This window comes from Sapajus apella, unplaced genomic scaffold (genome assembly GCF_009761245.1).
Source record: "Sapajus apella isolate SASKATOON/1434 unplaced genomic scaffold, GSC_monkey_1.0 scaffold45, whole genome shotgun sequence".
Taxonomy (NCBI): Eukaryota; Metazoa; Chordata; class Mammalia; order Primates; family Cebidae; genus Sapajus; species Sapajus apella.
In genome coordinates, this window is record NW_022436985.1 from 12,142,134 (window position 1) to 12,165,940 (window position 23,807).

A 23,807-nucleotide genomic window follows, 5' to 3' on the forward strand; every position below is an offset into this window, starting at 1 on the left:
TTTTTTTTTTTTTTTATTTTTTTTTTTTTTTTTTTTTTTTTTTTTTACTTTTTTCCTCCTTGATTTTCACCATGATTGTGAGGCTTCCTCAGCCATGTGGAACTTTAAGTCCAATTAAACTCTTTCTTTTGGGTCACATAATTCTTGGTTGAGAGGGGACTGTTGTGTGCATTATAGGATTAGTGCTAATAGCATCTAATATGCAGAGGCCAAAGATATGAGCAAGTCATATCTTACATGGATGGTGGCAGGCAAAGAAAGAGTGAAAGCCAAGTGAAAGGGATTGCTTTCCATAAAACCATCAGATCTCGTGAGACCCATTCACTACCATGAGAACAGTATGGGGGAAACTGCCACCATGATTCAACTTTCTCCCACCAAATCCCTCCCACAACAATAGGAATTATGAGAGATACAACTAAAGATGAGATCTGGATGTGGACACAGCCAAAACATATTAATAGCTATGCTTATTCACTGGTGTATTGTTTATGATTGCTTTCAAGTCACAATGGCTCAGCAGTTGCAGTAAAGACTATGGTTGGCAAAGCTTAAAAATATTCAGTATCTCGTCCTATACAGAAAAAAGTTCAACAGTGTCTGTCCCAAAATGATGAAAACAGGAGACAAAGGAAGCCTATGTCTCTGAATTTTTCCTTGAGAAGAGGCCTCTCATCCTATTATATTGTATTGAACTATACTGTAAAGTAAAACTTGGTTTTTTTAAAGCCACTGAGATTTGGCTTATATTTCAGCAGTTAACTAGTACTAACTACATTAGAAAGGCAAAATTATGAGCAGATATGATTGATTACTGGTAATATTCAAGGGGACCAACTGAAAATTTGTAAAACATGAAAAGAGACTATATTAAGGCAGCTGGGTACAAAATTAATTTAAAAATTAATAGCATTTGTATATACATAAACAATCAACAGCACTGTGTAGGTGTTGGCAAAAATTTCTCTAAAGAATTAATTAGATAGCTTGCTTATAGTCATTATTGGAGGAAAAAAAAAAGAATTAGATAGCAAATATTTTGAACTTATGATTAAGAGAAAAAGATCTTTCCCCCATGAAATTGCAACAAAACTGACAAATGCCCTCAGTAAATTTAAAATAAAGTGAAGATCTATTTGAAAAAAAAATTTAAAGCATTACTTGCAGATTCCAAAAGGGCCTGAGATATATCATTTCTTGATTGGAATACCTAAGTTATGAAGATATTAATTTCTACTAAATTAATCTAGGATTTTATTTCCAGTAAAAAATATAATAGATTTTTTCCACCCAGACAAGTTAATTCTAAACATTAATCAGAAAAATCAACATATAAATGTAACAAGGATCTATATTTCATGTTTTTCACCAAAATAAATGCAAGATGGATCAAATAATTAAAAGTGAAAATAGAAAACAAATGTACTAAATGAAACTAAGAGCAAGTTGTTTTAATGATCTCAAAGTATGGAAGACCTTTTAAAGTATGATGCAAAACCCAGAAAATTTAAACTGTATAAACTGTACCTTCTATATACTGTGTGTGTGTGTGTATGTGTGTGTGTGTGTGTGTGTGTATGTGTGTGTGTGAGAGAGAGTGTGAGAGTGTGTGTGTGTGTATATAACATGTTTGTGTGTATATATACATATGTATGTACAGCAGTGACTAGTATAAGCACTGTTAAAGAAGAATAACAAACTCGGGAAAATATTAGCAATATATATCACAGACAAATACTAATACGTAGAAAGCTCCTATAAATCAAAATTAAGGGCTAATATTCTTGTTTTTTTCCCCTCTGACTAATTTTAAATGACCTGTCCTTGAGCTTGCTAATTATTTGTTCCTTTTGACCAAGTCTGCCGCTGAATCTTTCTATAGAATTCTTCAGTTCAGGCATCGGGGTTTTCAGCTATAGAATATCTCTTTGGTCCTTCTTTATTATTTCTGTTCTTTGTTGAGGTTCTCATTTTGTTCATGTGTTGTTTTCCTGGTATCATTTTGTTGTCTATTTGTTCTCCTATAGCTCACTGAGCTTCTTTAAAACTATGTTTTGAATTCTTTATCAGATAATTTGTAGATTTCCATTTCTTTAGAGTTGGTGACTGTTACTTCATTTTGTTTCTTTGATGGTGTCACATTTCTATGATTATTCATGATCATTGTGGCTGTTCATTGGTGTGTGCACATTTGAAGAAGGAGTACCTCTTCCAGTCTTTACAGATTAGCTTTGGTAGGATAAACCTCTACGAGTTAGCTCATTCAGAGATACTGAGCAGGCCAACTGTTAGGGTCTGTGACAGGCTTGCAGCTGGAGTCTTCAAATGGGCTGGCATGGAGTCTAGGTCTGCAGAGGGATGCCTAGAGACTATGTCCACAGGAGCCAACCAGATAGCTAAGTTCATGGGTGCCAGCCATATGAGTATCTTTTTTTAAATACCCTATCTAACATTGGACACTATCAAACTTTTTGATTTTTGGTAATCTGGTGCAAGAATCATTTAAAATATTTTACTTGCTTTTTCTATTATAAGATACCTGGCAAGGCTGTCCATCAAACACAAAGGAAAGAGATAATTTTCCACACAAACAAAAACTATGGGAGTTAATTTTTACTAGACCAGTCTCACAAGAAATGCTAAAGAGAGTTGAAACAAAATGATGCTAACAAACAATGTGAAAACATATGTAAGTATAAAACTCACTATGAATTTATGAACACAGTCAAATTCAGAAGACTCTATTATTGTAAGAATAATATGTAAACCTCTTGATTTTAGTGTAAATGTTAAAAGTCAAAAGTATTAAGTATAGTGACAGGAATTTGCTAATGGATACACAATATACTAAAGATATAAACTGTGATACCAATAAGATGCTACATGAGAGGAAGAGAAGTTAAAGTATAGAGATTTTTATATGTGGTTGAACTTACCTTGTTATGAACTAACAACAGACTGTTATAACTATAAGAGGTTCTTTGTTAGCCTTGTGGTAACCACAGAGAAAAAAACTGCAGTGTATTCACAAAAGGTAAAGACAAAAGAATCAAAATGTACTACTACAAAAAGAATCATCACATCATAAAATAAGTCAACAAGAGAGAAAGAAAAAAAAATTATAATGCAGAAAAGATTAAAAATTACCTATTAATAATAAATTCAAATATAAATGGATTAAATCTACAGTCAAAATACATAGAATAGCTGAATTGATAAATAACAATATTCAAGTATACTCTGTCTATAAGAAACTCACTTTTGCTTTAAAGACACAGATTAAAATGAAAGAAGGAAAAATATATTTCATGCAAATGTATTAAAAGAGAGCAGAAGAGTCTATACTTACATTAAATAAAATAGAATGTAAGTCAAAAATTCTCATAAGTGACAAGAAAGGTCATTAAAGGGTCAATTCACAAAGAAGACATAGTAATTGTAAATATACGAAAAGCTAACATCAGAGCACCTAAATAAATAAAGCAAATGGTAAGAAAACTGGAAATAAGTAGCAATATAATAATAACAGAGGATTTCAGTACCCCACTATCAATAACGGGCAGATTATCCAGACAGAAAATCAGTAAGGAAACATTGGATGTGAACAACAATATAGATAAAATGAACCTATTAAATGGATATAGAATATTCCATCCAACATTAGCCGTATTCTTTCCATCCAACACCAACACATTCTCTTCAAGCATGCATGGAATATTATTCACAGTAGAATACTTTAGGCCACAAACTGAGACAACAAATTTAAGAAGACTGAAATCATATCAAGTCTGTTTTCCAACTGCAATAATATGACATAGGAAATCAATAACAGGACAGAGGAATTTCAGAAAACTCAGATACAGAAAAACTAAACAACATGCTCCTGAACAATCAATAGTCAATTGATGGCTCCTGAACAATCAATAGTCAAAGAAAAAATTAAAATGGAAATTTAAAAATATCTTAAGACAAACAAAAAAAGGAGAAAGAACATACCAAAATTTGTGGGATCAGCAAAAGAAGTTCTAAGTGGGTAGTTTGTAGCAATAAACACTTAAAAATGAAACTGAACTCCTATCACTCACCATATACAAAAATTAACTCAAGATTGATTAATGACTAAAATGTAAGACCACGAAGTATAAAAATCATTAAAGAAAAGCCAGGAAAAACTCTTTTGAACATTGGCATAGGCAAAGAATTTATGACTAAGTCCTGAAAAGCAAATGCAACAAAAATGAAAATTGACAATTAGAAGTTAATTAAACTAAAGAGCTTCTGCACAGCAGTATAAACTGTCAACAGAGTAGAAAGATAAGCTACAGAATAGGAGAAAAATATTTCCAAACTATACATCTGATAAAGGGCTAATATTCATAATCTATAAGAAACTTAAATAAATCAACAAGAAAAAAAAACTCCATTAAAAAGTAGATAAAGGACGTGAACAGACACTTCTCAAAAAAAAAAAAAATACAAGTGACCAAGAAACATATGAAAAAATGATCCATGTCATTAAACATCAGAAAAATGCTATTAAAACTACAGTGAAATACTATCTCCATCAGCCAAAATGGCTGTTATTAAAAAGTCAAAAAATAACAAATGTTGGCAAAGAGGTGAAGAAAAAAGAACATTTATACACTATTTGTCAGAATGTAAATTATATCAGTGATTGTGGAAAGCAGTTTAGAAATTCCTTAAGGAACTAAAAATAGATATACTCTTTGACCCAGCAATTCCATTATTGGGTATCTACTCAGAGGAAAATAAATCATTCCCCCAAAAACACTTGTACTGATATGTTTATCACAGAACTATTCACAATAGCAGAGTCATGGAATCAACCTAGGTGTCCTTCAGCAGTGGATTGGATGAAGAATATGTGGTATATAGACAACATGGAATATTACACAACCATAAAAAAGAATGAAATCAGGTCCTCGGCAATAACACAGATGTAGAAACCATTGTCTTAAGTGAATTAATGTAGAAACAGAAAGCCAAATATGCATGTTCTCACTTACAAGTGGGAGCCAAATATTGGGTACACACAGACATAAAGATGAAAACAATAGATACTAGAGACTCCTAAAGGAGAAAGAAAGGATTCAGGAAAAGGGTTGGAAAACAACCAATTGGGTACTATGCTCACCATCTGGGTAATAAGTTCAATAGAAGTCAAATGCTAGCATTATACAATACACCCATGTAACAAACTTGCATATGTACTTCTTGAATCTAAAACTTAAAAATAAAAATGAAAAAGAAGAAACATCTCAAATAAGTAACCTAAGATTATACCTTAATGAGCTAGAAAAAGAAAAACAACTTAAGCCCAAAGTTAGTAGAAGACAGGAAATATTAATGATCAGAGCATGAAATAAAGATAAAAGTTGAAAAAACTAATGAAACTGACAGTTGTTTTTCTGAAAAATCAGCAAAATGACAAATCTTTAGCTAGAAAGATTCAATTAAGAAAAAAAGACCAAATACTTAATGGTATAAATAAAAGAAAATATATTACATTTGAAACCACAGAACTACAAAGGACCATAAAAGACACAAGAGCAGAAAATCAACCACCGCATGTTCTCACTCATAGGTGGATGTTGAACAACGAAAACACATGGACATAAGGAGGGGAGCATCACACACTGGGGTCTGTCTGGGGGAAATAGAGGAGGGACAGCGAGGGGTGGTGAGTTGGGGAGAGATAGCATGGGGAGAAATGCCAGATATAAGTGATGAGGAGGAAGGCAGCAAATCACACTGCCATGTGTATACCTATGCAACAATCTTGCATGTTCTTCACATGTACCCTAAAACCTAAAATCCAGTAAAATAAATTTAAAAGAAGACAGCTATGAACAATTATACACCAAAAAACAAATAACCTAGAAGAAATGAATTAATTGCCAGAAATATACAACCTACTAAGACTGAATAATGAAGAAATAGAAAATCTGAACAGATCAATAACGAGTAAAGATTGATCAGTAATAAAGTATTCCATTAAAGAAAATTCGAGGACCTGATGCCTTCACTGCAAAATCCTACCAAACATTTAAAGAAAAAATAATAGCAATCCTGAAACTATTTCAAAAAAGTAAGAGGAGGGAGTACTTCCAAACTCATGAGCCCAGTATTACCCTGATACCAAAGCCAGAAAAGGATACACATAAAGAATAAAAATAGGCCGGGCGCGGTGGCTCAAGCCTGTAATCCCAGCACTTTGGGAGGCCGAGGCGGGTGGATCACGAGGTCAAGAGATCGAGACCATGGTCAACATGGTGAAACCCCGTCTCTACTAAAAATACAAAAAACTAGCTGGGCATGGTGGCGCGTGCCTGTAATCCCAGCTACTCAGGAGGCTGAGGCAGGAGAATTGCCTGAACCCAGGAGGCGGAGGTTGCGGTGAGCCGAGATCGCGCCATTGCACTCCAGCCTGGGTAACAAGAGCGAAACTCCGTCTCAAAAAAAAAAAAAAGAATAAAAATAAAATATTCCTGATGAACACGGGTGAAAATTCTTAACAAAATACTATTAAGTGAAATTCAATAGTACATTAAAAAATCATACATCATGTTCAAGTGGGATTTCTACCTGGCATGCAAGGATGGACTGAAATTTGCAAAACAATAAATGTAATACGCACTTTAACAGAATGAAGGATTAAAATTAAATATGATCACTTCAATAGATGCAGAGATGACATCTGAAAACAACATTGCCTCATGATAATAAAAATTCTCTACAAATTAGGTATTACAACTAATAACTTAGTAAGTTGCAAGATACAAAATCAACATACAAAAATCAATAGTGTTTCTATAAGCTACCAATAAACTACTTGAAAAAATAAATCAAAGAAACAATCCCATTTATAATTGCATAAAAAATACTCAGGAATAATTGTAACTAAGGAGGTGAAATATCTATACCCTGGAAACTGTAAAACACGGATGAAATAAGTTGAAGTTGACATGAATAAATGGAAAGATATTCTGTGTTTGTTTGTGGACTGGCAGAATTAAGTGTCTATACTACCAAAGCAATCTATAAAGCCAAAGCAATTCCTATCAAAACTTCAATGATATTTTTTTAAAGAAATAGAGAATCCTAAAATTTATAAGGAATAATAAAAGACCCCAAATAGCCAAACTAATCTTGAGCAAAAAGAACCAAGCTAGAGGCAGCATACTATCTAATCACAAAATATACTACAAATATAGAGCAATCAAAACAGCATGGTAGCAGCATAAAAACAGACATGTAGACCAATGGAACAAAAGAGAGAGCCCATAAATAAATGGATGCATTTATAGCCAATTGGTATTTCACAAAGATGCCAAGCACACAAAATGAGACAGTCTCTTAAATAAATCGTGTTGGGAAAAGTGAATATCCGAAAGCAGAAGAATTTAATTATACCCTCATCTTACAGCTTATACAAAAATTAACTCAAAATGAATTAAAGGTTTCAGTGGAAGACCTGAACTGTAAAATTACTAGAAGAAAACATGGAGGAAAAGCTCCATGACATTGGTTTGGCAAAAATTTTTTAGATATGACCCCAAAAGCACAGGCAAGGAAAGCAAAAATAGACAAATATGATTACATCAAATTAAAATGCCTCTATACTGCAAAGGAAACAATCAACAAGACAATTTATAGAATAGGAGAAAATATTTGTAAATTGTATATCTGATAAGGGGTTAACATATATATTTCAATATATGTATATTATATTTAAATATATATAAATATATAGATACACAAAATATATTTAAATATATATATCTATATATAAATATATAGATACACAAAAACTGTTATGCTTTCCCACTACTCTTTGGTTACATAAATAAATGCAAGGTTTATTTTTTATAATCTGAGCTTTAGAGAAAAAAACTTAATTTCTAAAAAGAAGCAGCCAGGGATGGTGGCTCCCATCTGTAATCCCAGCACTTTGAAAGACAGAGGTGGGTGGATCACACAAGGTCAGGAATTCAAGCCCAGACTGACCAACATGGTGAAACCCCCATCTCTACTAAAAATAAAAAAATTAGCCAGGTGTGGTGGCACATCCCTGTAATCCCAGCTACTTGGGAGGCTGAGGCACAAGAATCACTTGAACCTGGGAGGTGGAGGTTCCAGTGAGTGGAGATCATACCCATGTACTTCAGCCTAGGTGACAGAGTGAGACTCCACCTCAATAAAATAAAAAGAAGCAAAAACACACATAGGCAAATGAGAGAGGCTTTGTAAAACTAGAAATAAGAAATAAAAATACACACGCACACACAAACACAAATAATACCCTCAGTAACTTCTATTTTTCTAGGCACTATAATTTACACAAAATGAAGGTGAACAAGATAATATTAGAATATTGAAAGGCTTTAAATATTAGAAGTGTCTAAACTATTATACATAATAGTCATAAGATCAACATAAATTATTAAAATTATTTTCTTTCAAATGTCAGACATTACAAAAAAAAATAATTTTAGTAAAGCTAGAATTGACAAATTCTTTGTAGGCTTTACTTAACTGCTTGTCAGTCATTCTGATCACAATATTAACTACTTGGAAATTCCAGGAAAGCTATTGCTCAGATAACTTCAAATCATTTATTTAAAATATGCCTCTCAGCTGTTGGATTAATATAGTTTCATGCCTTACGTTTTCAGGTTTGAAAATGAAACGAAGAAACCAATGATGTGGAAAAGGCATAAAGGTTTGTCTTCCCATAAAGGAGCAGCTTGTGCTTATTAAAACTCTGAGTTCTCCAGTAGCTGATCTGCTTTGAGGCATATAATTAAAATGTGCCCCTTTCCAGCATCAGAGAAATGATGCTGTCTTGGTATAGAAACAATACAAATTATTTTTTCAGGATAAATAATATAAACAATAACCTAGTGACCACATGTTTTTGCAGAGTTTACACCCATTTTCCCAATGCTTACATGAGTTAAAAATGTTTACTGATTGATAAGCTAGGTTTCTTAAACTAAGATTTTCACTTGTCCCTTGTGGGAAGGATTCACAATTCATACTACAATCTTTATAATCACTAGTCTGTTCTGTGGGCTTATATTTGCTTAATAATTTCATGATTACAACATAATTAATGATACAACATAGGGTTATATATTCTCAATTAAAATTTTTCTTACCAAAAATAACATCCAGTAATTTTAAAGACATATATGAGCTACCACACATGTTTCAAGTCAACTGAGAATTGTGGAAAAGATTCTGGCACTCAGGATGTATAAGCCAGGTGAGAGGCAACACTTACAAAATTGTACCCTGGTGAGACTTATTTACTTCTGCTCAGGTAAGCTGAATATTAAATTACATTTATTATAGCTGAATATCAGTGAAGTCTCTCAGTGACTTTAATCACTCATAAAATTAATTAATTTTATCTTTTGTTGTTTTCAGAAGGTTTAAGCTAAGACATGACTTTACAGATAAAGAACATAGCAAAGTAAAATAAATACAATATGTGTAATAAATCTTAGGTGAAAGAAAAACGGTGTAGAAAAACAAAAATAAAGATGAAAGGAGGTTAATATACAAATGGCATGCCTCAAAATCTTGTGTGTTCAACCCAAATCAATAGATAAATGGTTGGAAATTATATGGTTATTTATATTGCAAATGTACACTGGATGTAAAGGAGAAACACATCCTTTTAAAATGAAATTGAAGAGAAATTTTTTCTGTGGGTCATCTTGAGAAAAACTGTAATGTCACAGATGATATCTTTACATTAAATACAGCAACAAGTTAGTTTTCACAGCCTTATTCTTATAATGTTTCTTGATATAGGCAAATGAAACCAAGCCAAATTACATTTCAGTAAAAACAATGTAATGATGAGGAAGGAGGACAATTTATGAATAAATATCTATGTGACTCTGATGGTCTAGTTTAATCACAGGATCTATGAGCAATTTTAATAGATTTTAATAATTTATTAAAATTATTAGGGTTTTGTAGGTAGGGTTATGTAGAATGATTAATATTTTAATATATGATATTATCGAAAAGAATTAATGTGATATTTAAGTATTTTAAGGCATTGAAAATTCACCTTGGGCCATTATATAAATCATTTATTAATTCCAACTGATTACTAATTAAGATGGCTAAAATCATTAGGCTGGGTCCACCAGAGCCATTTAGATCCAACCTAATCAATGATAGGAAATATGGTCAATAATTAAAATATTTTTAATAGCTTTCTTTCAGACTCTAAATTCGAACAAAAATATTCACAGAAACTTTTAAATGTAAAGCTCAAAGTAGCTATTACAATATGTAGGAAATTATATTCTTTTCTGTATGGGAGGTTCATGTAGATACCCAGGGCAATTCCTCTAGATGTGATCTCTGACCTTTTTACCAACTAAGCACTAAATACATATAAACATACATTACAATTTAATTCTCACAAGAACTTCAGAAAGTAGATATGCTATCCCCTACTTCCTGAAGTAGTTGTAAGAATTAAATTGCAATAAATGTTTATATATATTGTACAGATAAAGAAACTGAGCCCAGAGAAATTATACAGATGCCCAATGTCATACAACTAGTAAACGGTAGCGATGAAATGCCATCTCCATAGCTTCTATCACTCTATTTCAGTGGACCAAAGAAGACATTTGGGGGCATAAGATTAATTTTTATTTCCTTCTTGGAGACTGTTTTATGAACAGCGATGACAGAGTTCTTCATCTACTAATTTGTGTCAATTCGATCATTATAGTTTTCCAATAAAGTTTTCTAAAGAAAAGGATTGCGTGCTTAAAAACACAATAAAAAGAAAACAAAAATTCAGACTTCTTATTCTAAGCTTGGCCCATTTGTCTTTTCTGTCTTCATTCCCTTTTACGCCTTTTATATAATGATGTTTATCTCCTCAATTTCTCACAAGAAAAGCAGTGAGGATAACTAGTTCTGAGAATTGGTACTGAGATGGGAGGTACTACTGTGCCAAAAACCTAATATATGTATCACTGGCTTTGGGATGAGGTGGTGACTATGAAATGCCTTTCTAGGAGACTAGAAAGACGAAGGTCCATTTTATGTATTAGGAATATGTTTGGTTAAAAAAATGCTGCCTGTGATAATTTGGAGATAGAAAATATACTTAATAAACTTGTAAATTAAAGCAAGCAGGTTTCCAGCTAGAATATTAAAGATGTGTGTAGGTTCCTGCTAGGTGTTTGGTAAGACTCCCCAAGAAATGGACAAACCTAGCAAAGAACTGACTGGTTTGCAAACAGACTTAAGAAGACATATGGCGATCCCAGAAATGTTGGGCTTTGCTGGGCAGGAAAATAAAATTGCTTCTCATTCTTAGCCTTGCCAGTCAGCAAAATATCAAATTAATGGACAACCTTCTGGCAAAATTCAAAACATATATGTGATGTACATATGTATATATATTATAACATCTGACACCTAGGAGGCATTTAATAAATTTAAGATCTTCCTTCATAACAGGACAGATTACATGCAATGAAGCAGTTCAAATGAATGAACTACATCCTAAATTAATCAACATGGATAAAATTCAAAAGTATAATGCTGAGTGCTGAAAGCAAAGTATAAAAAAATCTTAAACTGTGATATTTATTAAATTTTTAAAACATAAGATTCATGTTAAGTTGTTTATGGATATACATATATGTAAAGCTGTGCAAAGGCATACATTTTCAAACACCAACTTCAGGACAGCAAACTGTAACTTAAAAAGGAAGGGAGGCTGGGTGCCATGGCTCATACATGTAATCCAAGCACTTTGGGAGGCTGAGGTGGGCAGATTGAGCCCTGGAGTTCAAGACGAGACTGGGCAACATGGAGAAACCCTGCCTCTACGAAAAATACAAAAATTAGCTAGGAGTGGTAGTGCACCTATGGTCCCAGGAGGCTGAGGAGGATGAATTGCTTGAGTCAGAAGGCTGTGGCTGCAGTGAGCCATGATTGTGGCACTGCACCAGCAGCCTGGGTGACACAGTGAGATTGTCTCAAAAAAAAAAAAAAAGGGGGGGGAATGGAAAGGATAGAACTTTAGCTGTTACCTGTGTGACATTTTATTTCTTTACAAAAATACTGTATGAAAAAATATGGCAAAATGTTAATTCATTAAATGTAACTAGTGGGTGGGTGGGTATCCTCTAAATACCTTCTAAATTGGTTTATTCTCAGTTTTTGAAACATTTCATAATTAAAACTAAAAATAATATTAAATAGAAACAAAGCATTCCTTTTAGAATACAGCTTCAGACTGGTTATTCATGGACTGGTTATTATGAAGAATAAAATAATATTTAAATGTGAAATTATGCATTTTGCTACTTGGATGTTTTTGTTATACACTGGTCTTAAATGTGTGTGTGTGTGTGTGTGCGCGCGCGCACGCAATTTATCCACATATTTGCCCGACTAGCCACCAAAGAAGGAACATTACCCTAATTATTTGCACCAGTTACTTTAAAAGGCTTCCTTGCCAGTGCATGCAATCAATTACAACATACCCACTGGGGCTATCCAGAACCTGGATAAAAGTACAGGCCAAGTAGGGGACTATAATTAAATATCTGAATGAAGAAGGAAACAAGGTGTCTGCAATAGAAAGGTGCGAGTTTGAAAACCAAGATGTACTCACATTTTTCTTGCCTAGTCCATCAAGTTTCAACAAGTAAGCAGTACATATTCTCATCAGATATGTGCCATAGGCTCAAAGAATCATCTTAATTTCCAGTCTTTCTCTATATTTTCTAACAAAGGCTTATGTACCTGAATTATTTGCCTTGTGAAAGGCTGGGATCAGGGTCATGGACGGAGGGAGAAGTGGTGGGGATAGGGACTAGCATTAGACAATACAGGTAATCAGTTGGTGATTTTTGTAGTATTGATTAATAAATCCAAAGTTTTCCATACACTGAAATTTTTTTAAAAGAGAAAGTGCCAAACACAATTTCTAAAGCCTGAAAAAAGATTCAGACACTTTTTAAAGCTGTCATTTTTCTTAAGTGGATAATTGTCATGGGATCCAGTGGAGATATACGCTTTAAAATTATGCAGTGCCTGTCATTTATCCAACACTATGACAAGGGTGTTCTATGCATATTAGTTTATCCAGACAATAACTTTAGGTTGGTCTATTTATTTGGAAAGTTATTGTCCAACTCCCTGCATTTACAAGGTCACATTGGGAAGCAAAGGCTTTTATAATACAAAACATTCACTTATTCACTAAACTATAACATTAGGCCCCTTTCCAAGATTCTCCCAGGTTCACATATAGCAGTAGCGCATAGTTGCGATTATAACTTGTTTTATATTAGATTAAATAGTTTTTTTATTATTATACTTTAAGTTCTGGGGTACATGTGCAGATCATGCAGGTTTATTACATAGGTATACACATGCCATGGTGGTTTGCTGCATCCATATCCCTGTCACCTACATTAGATATTTCTCCTGATATTATCCCTCCCCAATCCCCCCACACTCCCTATTATCCCTTCCCTATTGCCCCTACCCCCTGACAGGCCCCAGTGTATGATGTTCCACTACCAGTGTCCATGTGTTCAACATCCACTTATAAGTGAGAACATGCAGTGTTTGGTTTTCTGTTCTTGTGTCAGTTTGCTGAGAATGATGGTTTCCAGAGTCATCCGTGTCCCTGCAAAAGTCATGAACTCATCCTTTTTTATGACTGAATAGTATTCCACAGTGTATATGTGCCACATTTTCTTTATCCAGTCTATCATTGATGGACATTTGGGTGGGTTTCAAGTCTTTGCCATTGTAAACAGTTCTGCAATAAACATACATGTGTATGTGTCTTTTTCGTTATTTGTATAACTGTATTTTTAAGATAAAATCCTAATAAAACATATTTTTATTATTTACCATGAAATCAGGTTCTCTTCCAAAATTGGTTCAGGTTTTTCTATTTCCAATTTTCTTTAATAATAAACATCCTCTCTTCTATTATTATCATGATTTTTAGATGAATAAATTGATACCAAGAGGTAGTTTTTCTTTACTTCTTTCACATCCATAGAAAACCATACCAAGAGCCTGGACAAATGCAGGACCAACTTACTTCAAGATTCATGCTTTTAACCATAAAACAGCCTAACTCTTCAAGCAAAAACACCATTAAGGTACTACTGTAAGAAGCTTGGAAAGACAAGACACAATAAAAGGCTCTTGGTGAATGTGAATGGAAAATTTGTGAGTTACTGGCAAACATAAGACCTTGGAAACTCGGAACACTTGTTCACCATGGTAGCAAAAATTACCACAAGTCAGGAATAAGTATGACACTTTTTCCCCAGGAGGCAGAAACCACCTTGAGAGAATGATTTCTGATACAGTTTCTACTCAGCTTCACCCATGTCAGACTTTTTGCATCTGGTCTACTTTTGTTGGTGATTCTGAGTCAAATCCATTAAAATGTATTCATCTGCCTCAGTAAGGGTGCTTTCTAAGGAATAGGTGCTTCATACCATGTTATTCTACATTACCTGTTCAATTCAATTCAACATATCAATGCCAAACACTCTGCTAGACCCCAGCAATAAGAAGTTGACTCAGACTTAGTCTACACCCTCAGGGTCCTCACACAAATAAACAAGTTCATTAAATTGTCTTATGACCAATCATTGCATAATCTAGAAAAGTCAGTTGTACAATAATTAAAAATAGGGTAAGCTAATGAGGTGCAGTTGAATAGCATTTAAACAGAAAGTACCATGATGCTAAGACATAGAGGATCTCTTCTTCAGGTCATCAAAATATTTCATTGCATATTTCAAAGTACCTATGAGAGATGATTTTTGAATATTTTTACCACAAAGAAATGATAACTGCTTGAGGTGATGGATATGCAAGATACCCTGCTGATTTGATCATTATACAATGTATATCTGGATTACATCACACTGTGTCCCATTAATATGCACAATTATTATCTGTTAATTAAAAATGATCTAAAACTAAAAAAGAAAAAAAATCCAACTTAGTCGTGAAGGGAATGCATGGAGTCGCCTTCCCAATTGTGATAATAGGAAGAGCAGAGAAGGTACAAAAAACAAAGAAGCCCTCATGTTAGTAAAGAACTGAAGTCATTACAGATTAATTAAGAAAAGGGGTGGATGGCTAAAGGAGGGATAGCAGCGGGTGGGGAGATTGAGGAGGGATAACATTGGGAGAAATGCCTGATGTAGGAAACAGGGAGATGGAGGCAGAAAACCACTATGGCATGTGTGTACCTATGCAACAATCCTGCAAGTTCTGCACATGTACCCCAGAACTTAAAGGATAGTAAAAAAAATGTTATATGTATTTGTAAAACATATTAACGGAAAATAAAATTGTCTTAAAAATCAGTAAATACTCAAGTGATCCTAAAGTTGAAACATTTTCGAAAGCAATGATAAAAACTCAGTTCTGAAACAAAGTAACACTCCTATCTCAGAATATTCTGGAGGCACATGAAGGAGGATCAATTGGATGAGGACAGTGTAATGGAGGCATACCCTCCAGACTAAAGCAGAAATAATACTATTGCTCCCCTGGCTAATGATGTTCACTAATTTCTCAATGAAGAGAAAATTCAGTTGATGGCAATGCCCAATATATTCTATTTCTACTGTTTAGTTTCCATTTAGCAAAATAGATAATTGTATAGAGCTCCCATTTCAGAGTGAATGTATTCAATCCTATTTAAATAATAGCAAATTTACCCTAGCACTTACTTCTAAAATGCTAAGCATTTTAGAAACATAATGTATTGAATCATCACAACCATCTTTTGCTGTAGGAAATATTCTTACTCTTGTTTTACAGATGAGGAATCAGAGTCACAAAAAGGTCAAGAAAGGAGTTGAAGGTCGCATAGGTAGTAGGTAGAGGGCCAGGATTCAAACCTAAGCAGCCTGTGCTATCTCTCTAACTAAAGAAAGTCCTCAGGTTTAAATATATTAAGAAATTCATATTTAAATACATTGAGTACTGGCTGGGTGGGGTGGCTCACACCTGTAATCCCAGCACTTTGGGAGGCTGTGGCAAGTGGATTACCTGAGGTGAAGAGTTCAAGACCAGTTTGGCCAATATGGTGAAACCTTGTCTCTATTAAAAATACAAAAAAATTGGCTGGGTATGGTGGCATGTGCCTGTAATTTCAGCTACTCAGAAGGCTCAGGCAGGGGAATTGCTTGAACCAGGGAGGTAGAGGTTATAGTGAGCCAAGACCATGCCCCTGTACTCCAGCCTGGGCAACAGAAGAAGACTCCATCTCAAAAAAAAACAATTGAGTACTACCAACCAGGTACTATATGAAGCAAAGGGCCAGAGATTAACACTATTGTTTATATGTTTATATGTAAATAATAAATACAATAAAGTCTCACAAAGTCTAGGTTATATTTATAATGTCAGTGGACCACAGGGAAGTAGCGGTCAGCATGTAAACTGTTTGGCTGGCTGGCTGCCCTAATGGTTAACACTCAATTTGTTGCCTTTATTGACAAAAGTAGAGATGCATCAGGTAATCAGCATTCTTAAAAAATTCCATTTTAGCATACCTTATGTCCGAAAGTCTTATATAAGAGCCTTTTCTCTCCCTGTTTTATTCTTTTCCTCTTTTCTTTCCTTTCTGCCTTCCCTTTTCATTTCAATTCATATTTTTGAGCATACACTTGAACAAGACACTTCCTGCTCATTCATTATAAACAACATATAAGAATTTATGTTAAAGACAAAGACGGGTCTTAAATAGAAGAAATCTTTAAATTGTTTAGAAATTCTCATTTCCTCCTCAGCTTTCCCCTACCTCTGGCACACTTTGTAGCTTCCATTTTATAACTGCAGACCCACAGACAGTAAGAGGCACACCTGTATAAACACCAAGGCCAGAGATTTTGGTTGGTCTGCAGCCAGCACCAGGCATCATGCACTTTCATATTCCGTCTCACTTGAGCCCCATCAACACCTGAGGGAAAGCCTATGGCCGAGGTACTAAACTGTGAGAAACTTGGCATAGCTTAGCTTCAACACCTGGGATAATGAGGAAGTATCAAAAATAATGCTTGACAGTTTTCAGAAACATTTCCTTATGATTTAAAATTCATCCCAGAGTGGCTGTGATATGTGTGAATACAGCCAAATGCACAGAGAAATATCTGGGACAGATTCAAACGAATGAAATGTATTAATGATATTAGGGAATGGGTATAGAGATGATCCCTGCAAGGCATTTTTTAGTAACAACTGGTGACCTGATACCAATGAAGTATAAGGTTATGCTTTTCTTTCTTTCTTTTTTGCCAATTCTTAGTATTTTGGAGAATCTTTGTGGCTGAAATAAAAGGGACTTAAAGGACATTTGGTGCAGAATACACAGCTCTCTATAGTGAATTTTGATCTCTATATCTCATTAATTCATTTTATGCAGAATGTAAATCATCTGACCATTCTGGTCTTGAAACAGACTCTATTATTCTCATCCATGTATTTCTATTGATAATACCTATTCCATATCCGAAGGGAGAATGTCCTTAGATGGAGGGAAGTAACCTCAGGTCCTCTCTCACCAAAGGCAAATCAAATTTTAGAGAGCTTCAGAATCCATTCCACATTTGCAAAGCCCTTTCATAAAGTTCTAGCAATCCATGAAGGAAATGAGGTCTGTGTTATTATTGTCTCTCATATTCCTCAAATCTTTTCTTAAATGTCATCTGATCAGTCTTTCTCTGGCAATTCTTTGTAAAGTAGCAATTATTTTCTTCCCTGCCCTCTAGCCCTCCTTATTCTCTTGCTGGTTTAAGTTTTCACCATAGCACTTAACTCTGTCTAGAATATTATACATCTATGTATTTATTTAACTTCAGTCTCACTTGACTACAGTGAGAAGAGTGGCTTTGTGTTGCTCACTGCTCTATCCCTAGGGCTTGGAATAGTGCCTGTCAGTTAGTTCATACTTAGCCAATATTTGCTGAATGAATAAATGTTGAATAAATGAGTGAATATAGGGGCTCAGAAGAATAGAACTTGTTCCAATTACAAAGCTAATTGGTAGTAGATTCTAGGCTATTCTTTGATCTTAAAAATATTTATCTTATTCTTTTCTATGGAAATCCTAAGTGCCCTTTGAAGTCTGATGCCCCAAAGACTGAAGATATTTCATAAGGTGTTTGGCACATAGTAGGTACTCAAAACATTTTTTTTGCATCTGAATCTGAATAATTGGGAATACCACCCATCACATAAATGTTGTAATTTTCCACTTGCTGAAAGTCTTTGAAATAACTCCGGTAGGAGGAAGGGAGATGAAGACGGTTCCTGAGGGGGTTCCAAAGAGAATCAGAAAAGGTCAGCTACTATAAATAAGTATAATTCTTACAGGAGTTCACTGCAATCTCCATAAACACTGATCACTGCACACACCTCCAACCTCATTCTTCCCTGCAACCTTTTCAGACCGAGATCTATTTTTGTTGTTGCTAAACAACACATATTCTGTGTAGAAATTTAGAAATGCACAGAAAAACACACAGAAGAAAACTCAAATCTCCTATATAGAATATCACTAACAGAAAAAAAATCTATAAACATGCCCCTGTATATCTTTTAATTTCCACAATACACATGTTTATATTTTAAATAGGTGAAAGTTTAGTGTATATATTGTATAGTACTTGCTTTTAAAAAATTTAACAATGACCCGTAAACATTTTCCATTTCATTGAGCATTCTTACATGAATTTAAAGGACTGTATAATAGTTCTTGTGGTATGAGTGTAAGATAATCTATTTAACCATTACCATATTTGAAGATATGTTATTATTCCTATTTACTTATAGACAAAACCATGATAACATCGTGTAAGAACATATTTGTATACTTCTCTGATTATTTCCTTAGAACAAATCCCCTTTTGTGGAATTACTAGGTCAAAGAGAACAGACACTCGGGTTTTGAGGTACACTGAGGGCCTTCTTTCTGGAAAGAGTATATTAGATGAAACTCTAACTCCATACATTTCCCTAAAGCTATGTCAATATATTATGATTAAAAATGTATTTTCCAGTTTGAGAGATAAAAGTCATCTCTCATTTTCTGTAACTTTGTTTTATGATAAAAATAATGTGTTCATTACAAAAAACAATAAAAAATCTAGACACAAAAAAGACAAAATGAAAATTCACTTATATTCTAACACACATAATTAAGCACTGCTAACACTCTAGAGTGAATACATTCTCTCTAAAGCTTTGGTTCTTCGTGTTTATATGTAAATGTTCATAGCCATACATCTAAATACAATTAAAATTCTAAAGTGAGGCCTGGCACTGTGGTTCATGCCTGTAATCCCAGCACTTTCGGAGGTCAAGGTGGGCAGGTTAGGAGCTCAAGGCCAGCCTGACCAACATGGTGAAAACCTGTTTCCACTAAAAAAAAAATTAAAAAAAATAAGCCAGTGAGGTGGTATGTGCCTGTAATCCCAGCTACTTGGTAGGCTGAGGCAGAAGAATTGCTTGAACCCAGGAGATGGCAGTTGCAGTGAGCTGAGATAGTGCCACTGCATTCCAGCCTGGGTGACAGAGTGAGACTCTATCTCGGAAAAAAAAATTATAAATGAAATGATACATATATTTTTTAACTACAAATATGAATAATTTTCCTTATTAGTTATTCATGTACAAGAACATTTTAATGGTTGCTCAGTGTTCCAATATACAAATACAATTTATCATGCCAAGTCCCCTAGGGCTGATTACCAAGGCTAATTTCAATCATGTAATTCCAAGTGTATTTACTATTTAATAAGGGGATTTTTCATATGTTTATCAAGCATGGGTAATTCTTTAGTGATTTGTCTCATTTAGATTTTATTAAAGATATAGTCATAGTTTTCTTCCAAATATTGGACAACTGGAAATTTCTACAGCAGGCAAGATCAGCAATAGGCTGAAGAGGCACTTCTCACATCAACATGCAGAGGGGAACATCACTGCGAGTCACCACAGTTCAAAGCATCTCATTTGAGCCTAATGAGTTACCTAAGCCTGTCACTGAAAGAAAGAAAATCTCAAATTCCAGTCCAGCTTTGACGTCATCAGTTTTCGTGGTCTAGGACGATATCTTGCTCTACAGACTGTATTCTGCCCAAAGGGCATGATTATTACTGACCTGCCTTTCCGGAACTTGCAAACATGCACACCACATTTTTAGGAATTCTAAAAATACTAGGGAAGATGAATGAGTATTCTTTTTGCTCATTACCAGGCAGCAACTTGGTCAAATAATAAGATATGCTGCTATACTAATAAAAACTTAGACTTTGAAGATAAAAAAAAAATTAATGTTTAATTGTTCAGAGAACCTAGTCTATCATCCTCCAGGAACCTAATTACCTGACTTTGTGCAGACATATTAATGAACCATTAGTGCAATCTCATAAATGTATCACTAGCACTTAGCATAGTACCAGAAACACGTGAGAAACTGAAATATGAAATGAGTGAATGAATGAATGAATGAATGAATCTTCTGCTTTATTTACATCAAGTTTTCTAATATATGTCACCCACATTGTACTACTGATGACTATTTTGGTTTCAGTTTGACCATCTGCTGAGAAGTGAGATGCCTAGTAGCATTCTGATGCCCTTAAAGGCCTTAGCTAGTTTCCTTTTTCTTATTCAAAAACACACCTAGTATCTATGTATTAAAAATAAAGATACTCAGTATTTAAATTATCTTTACAAGGATACTTTGAAAAACCTAAGAAACATTTTTATATCTATGTCATTAATAAAGTTAGTAAGCTATTATACCGAGGAAGGTATCAAGGATGATAAATGAGTCATAGCTACGCTGTAATTGTCAGCAGCAGATAGGATCCCAAAAGAACAGTCTCACTACAGGTGAATTTTTAAGGTGGTCAACCACCTCCGTATGCTCCTAAGTAGTCAGCACTTCAAATAAATAACCTTTACCAAAGGCAATTTATTATGTGATTTTCTTATCCCCCAAATTAATAGAGGACAAAAGGCTATGTTAATTACATAAAAATCTAACCTTAGTTGCTTCTAAAAATGAAACATTAATTTGCTTACTATGATTAAGCAGTTTATTTTCTCACAGTACAAAGAGGTGGAACTAAATTAATTGGCTGGTACATTTTAAAAACCAGCATTTTGCTCATGTTACTGAGTGTGGATTTTTATTAGCTTGAAATACAAAATAATCCCTAACATGTTAGACATTAAAATAGAGCAAGTTAATGCAGTGAGGTGAAAATGATTAATCAAAGATAATTTTCTCAGTGTCATCTTAAAATGCACATTGCAAGGTTTTTCTCTAAAATCCAAACTGAAAATGCTTTTCGTCAAGAATGAGGAATTTAGAATAGGACACCAAGAGAAAAACATTCAGAAATTGCCATGGCAGACAGAGACAGGCCATTGTTTGATTCTCAAACTCAGTTGAATTAAAACTACTGAGAATTAAGTATAAAACAATACATTACATATTTCTGGACTTATATGTCCATTACTGTTCTTTTTGCTTTCATTCTTAACCTCTTAATTTGGAATCAGATTAACAAAATAATTCAAATATTGACTAATATATGAATTACCTGAGTTTAAAAGATGGTATTGCAATAGGCGGAGAGGAGGGAATATCAAAATCATTACATTGTTGTGAAAATGAGTCTGTGGAGCACCAATGATATCTCTACAGCTTCCTCCCAAAAACAGAATTATGCTTTATTGATGTATCCAATCAGCACACTTGTCTGAGTAAAACAAAATAGTTGGTGGAGGAATGAATATTCTATGAACTTTGAAATCACCTTCTCTCAATTGCCACCCAAATCTGCCCTGAAATTTCTATGTTTTAATCAGGATGCTGAGATTAATCGCAATCTGGGTGGTCATTAACTTTGATGATCATATCTAGCTTGGGAAGCTATGTGAGATATGACCAATTTTTTCCTTCAAATACTGCTTTATTTTTCATGTTCCATGCAGCTTTATCTATGTATTATGGTTTCTTTTGCTCAATAAAAAAAGATAAATTTCTGGAAATAGCAATGTAAACATCTCCCTAAAAACTCTATCATGCAGAAAGTCTCTGGCTATCTTCCCAAAGTCTTAGAAAAACACTGAGCCTTTGTGAGCTGTTTACTAAACTCTGCACTCTGTCCTTCTTCCTATGCAAGTAATGGTTCTGCATAATGACTGCAGTTGAACCAGTTTTGCCTCTTAGGAAATTTCTAGGCTCCTATTGTGGGAAATTGGATTCATATGCTAATATTTTGTGTCTAGCAAAGGAGAGTCTTACTGAAAATAGCTTTGGAGGACCTGTGAACCCTCGAAATAGCTTTTTCAAATGGAAAAATCATCACAGGGAAAAGTTATTTTCATTTACGTTTACCTATTTGGTAAAATATATTATATTTTAATTAATTTAAAATATTTGAATGGAATATTCCATATAGAAAATGCCAAAATTCAGTGTACGATAGCTCAGAATCTACATATTTTTAACGTCACTAGTTGTACACTGTGAAGATAATTATTTAATACAGTGGTTCTCAACTGGGAGAATTTGGCAATGTCTGAAGGGATTTTTGGTTGTTACACTGGGGGTTTGCCAAGCATTTAGTGTGTAGAAGACAGGGATGCTGCCAAACACCCTACAATGCACAGAACACACCCACAACAAATGATTGTCCAGCCTCAAACACCCTACAATGCACAGGACACACCCACAACAAATAATTGTCCAGCCTCTAATTTCAATAATGCTGAGTTGAAAAACCCTGTTTTTATATAAAATGAGTTAAAGGGAAGAAGAAGAAGTTGCTGCATATAGTACCAGGAAAATAGTTCTATACTAAATGGCTTTTGATGTATTAGAAACACGATAGTTATTTCCAAGTGTTCATTCATTCATTCACTTATTAAACAAATATTTATTGAGCACCTATTATACAGAAAGAACTCTAAGTTCCCGAGATTACAACTTTGCACAGAACAATTGTAATTTCACTTTCATGGTAGTTACATTTCAGTTGAGAAATAGAAAGCAATACAATAAACTAAAAATATAGACTGGTGAATGAAATAAAAGGATGAAATAAAAAACTCTTTAGAATCTTAAGAAGAATTAATCAAAAATAAATAAAGTAAAAATATGTAACAAGTCATCAAAATACTGCAGTGTTTTGACAAAAATGAGTATATCCTTTTGTGCTGTAAAAGCCACTCTAAGATCATATTCATCCATTTTAGCCATCACTTGCCAACAAGCTTTCTGGAAAAGAAAGCCTGATTTGAAAATCAATTTTTTACATTCTTTTAGTAAAAATGACCAAAATGCAAAATTAAAAACATTTTTTAAGGCATGCATCAATTTGAATACATTGCCCTGGGAATTTTTTGTTTTGTTTTGTCTTCGTGGGAGTTGCTAAAAGAATTGAATAAGTGTAGCATATAACATATTCCTTGCATGAAAAGCATATTTATGAAAACCACATCATGAAGGAGAAGCAGCAAAAATTCTTCAAGTGAGTAGTTTAGCACAGAAATTCCTGTACTATGAAATACTTTGCCACGTGTGATATAAAATACTCTGTGGGCTTTTAGTCTTCCAAAGGAAGATACATGATTTCTCTAAGGCACGTAAATACAAAATTTACTCTGTAGAAAAAATTGAATGTGCTGTGTCTTCTAGATCTTTTTCTTTGAAAGGT

The 23,807-nt window shown here is 33.9% G+C and overlaps 1 protein-coding gene across 4 annotated transcripts in view; it reads right to left on the reverse strand.

The window, feature by feature from the left end:
• Positions 1-23,807, reverse strand: part of ARHGAP24 (Rho GTPase activating protein 24) — a 487,442-nt gene that overhangs the window by 352,150 nt on the left and 111,485 nt on the right. The gene's annotated exons all lie outside the window — the stretch shown is intronic.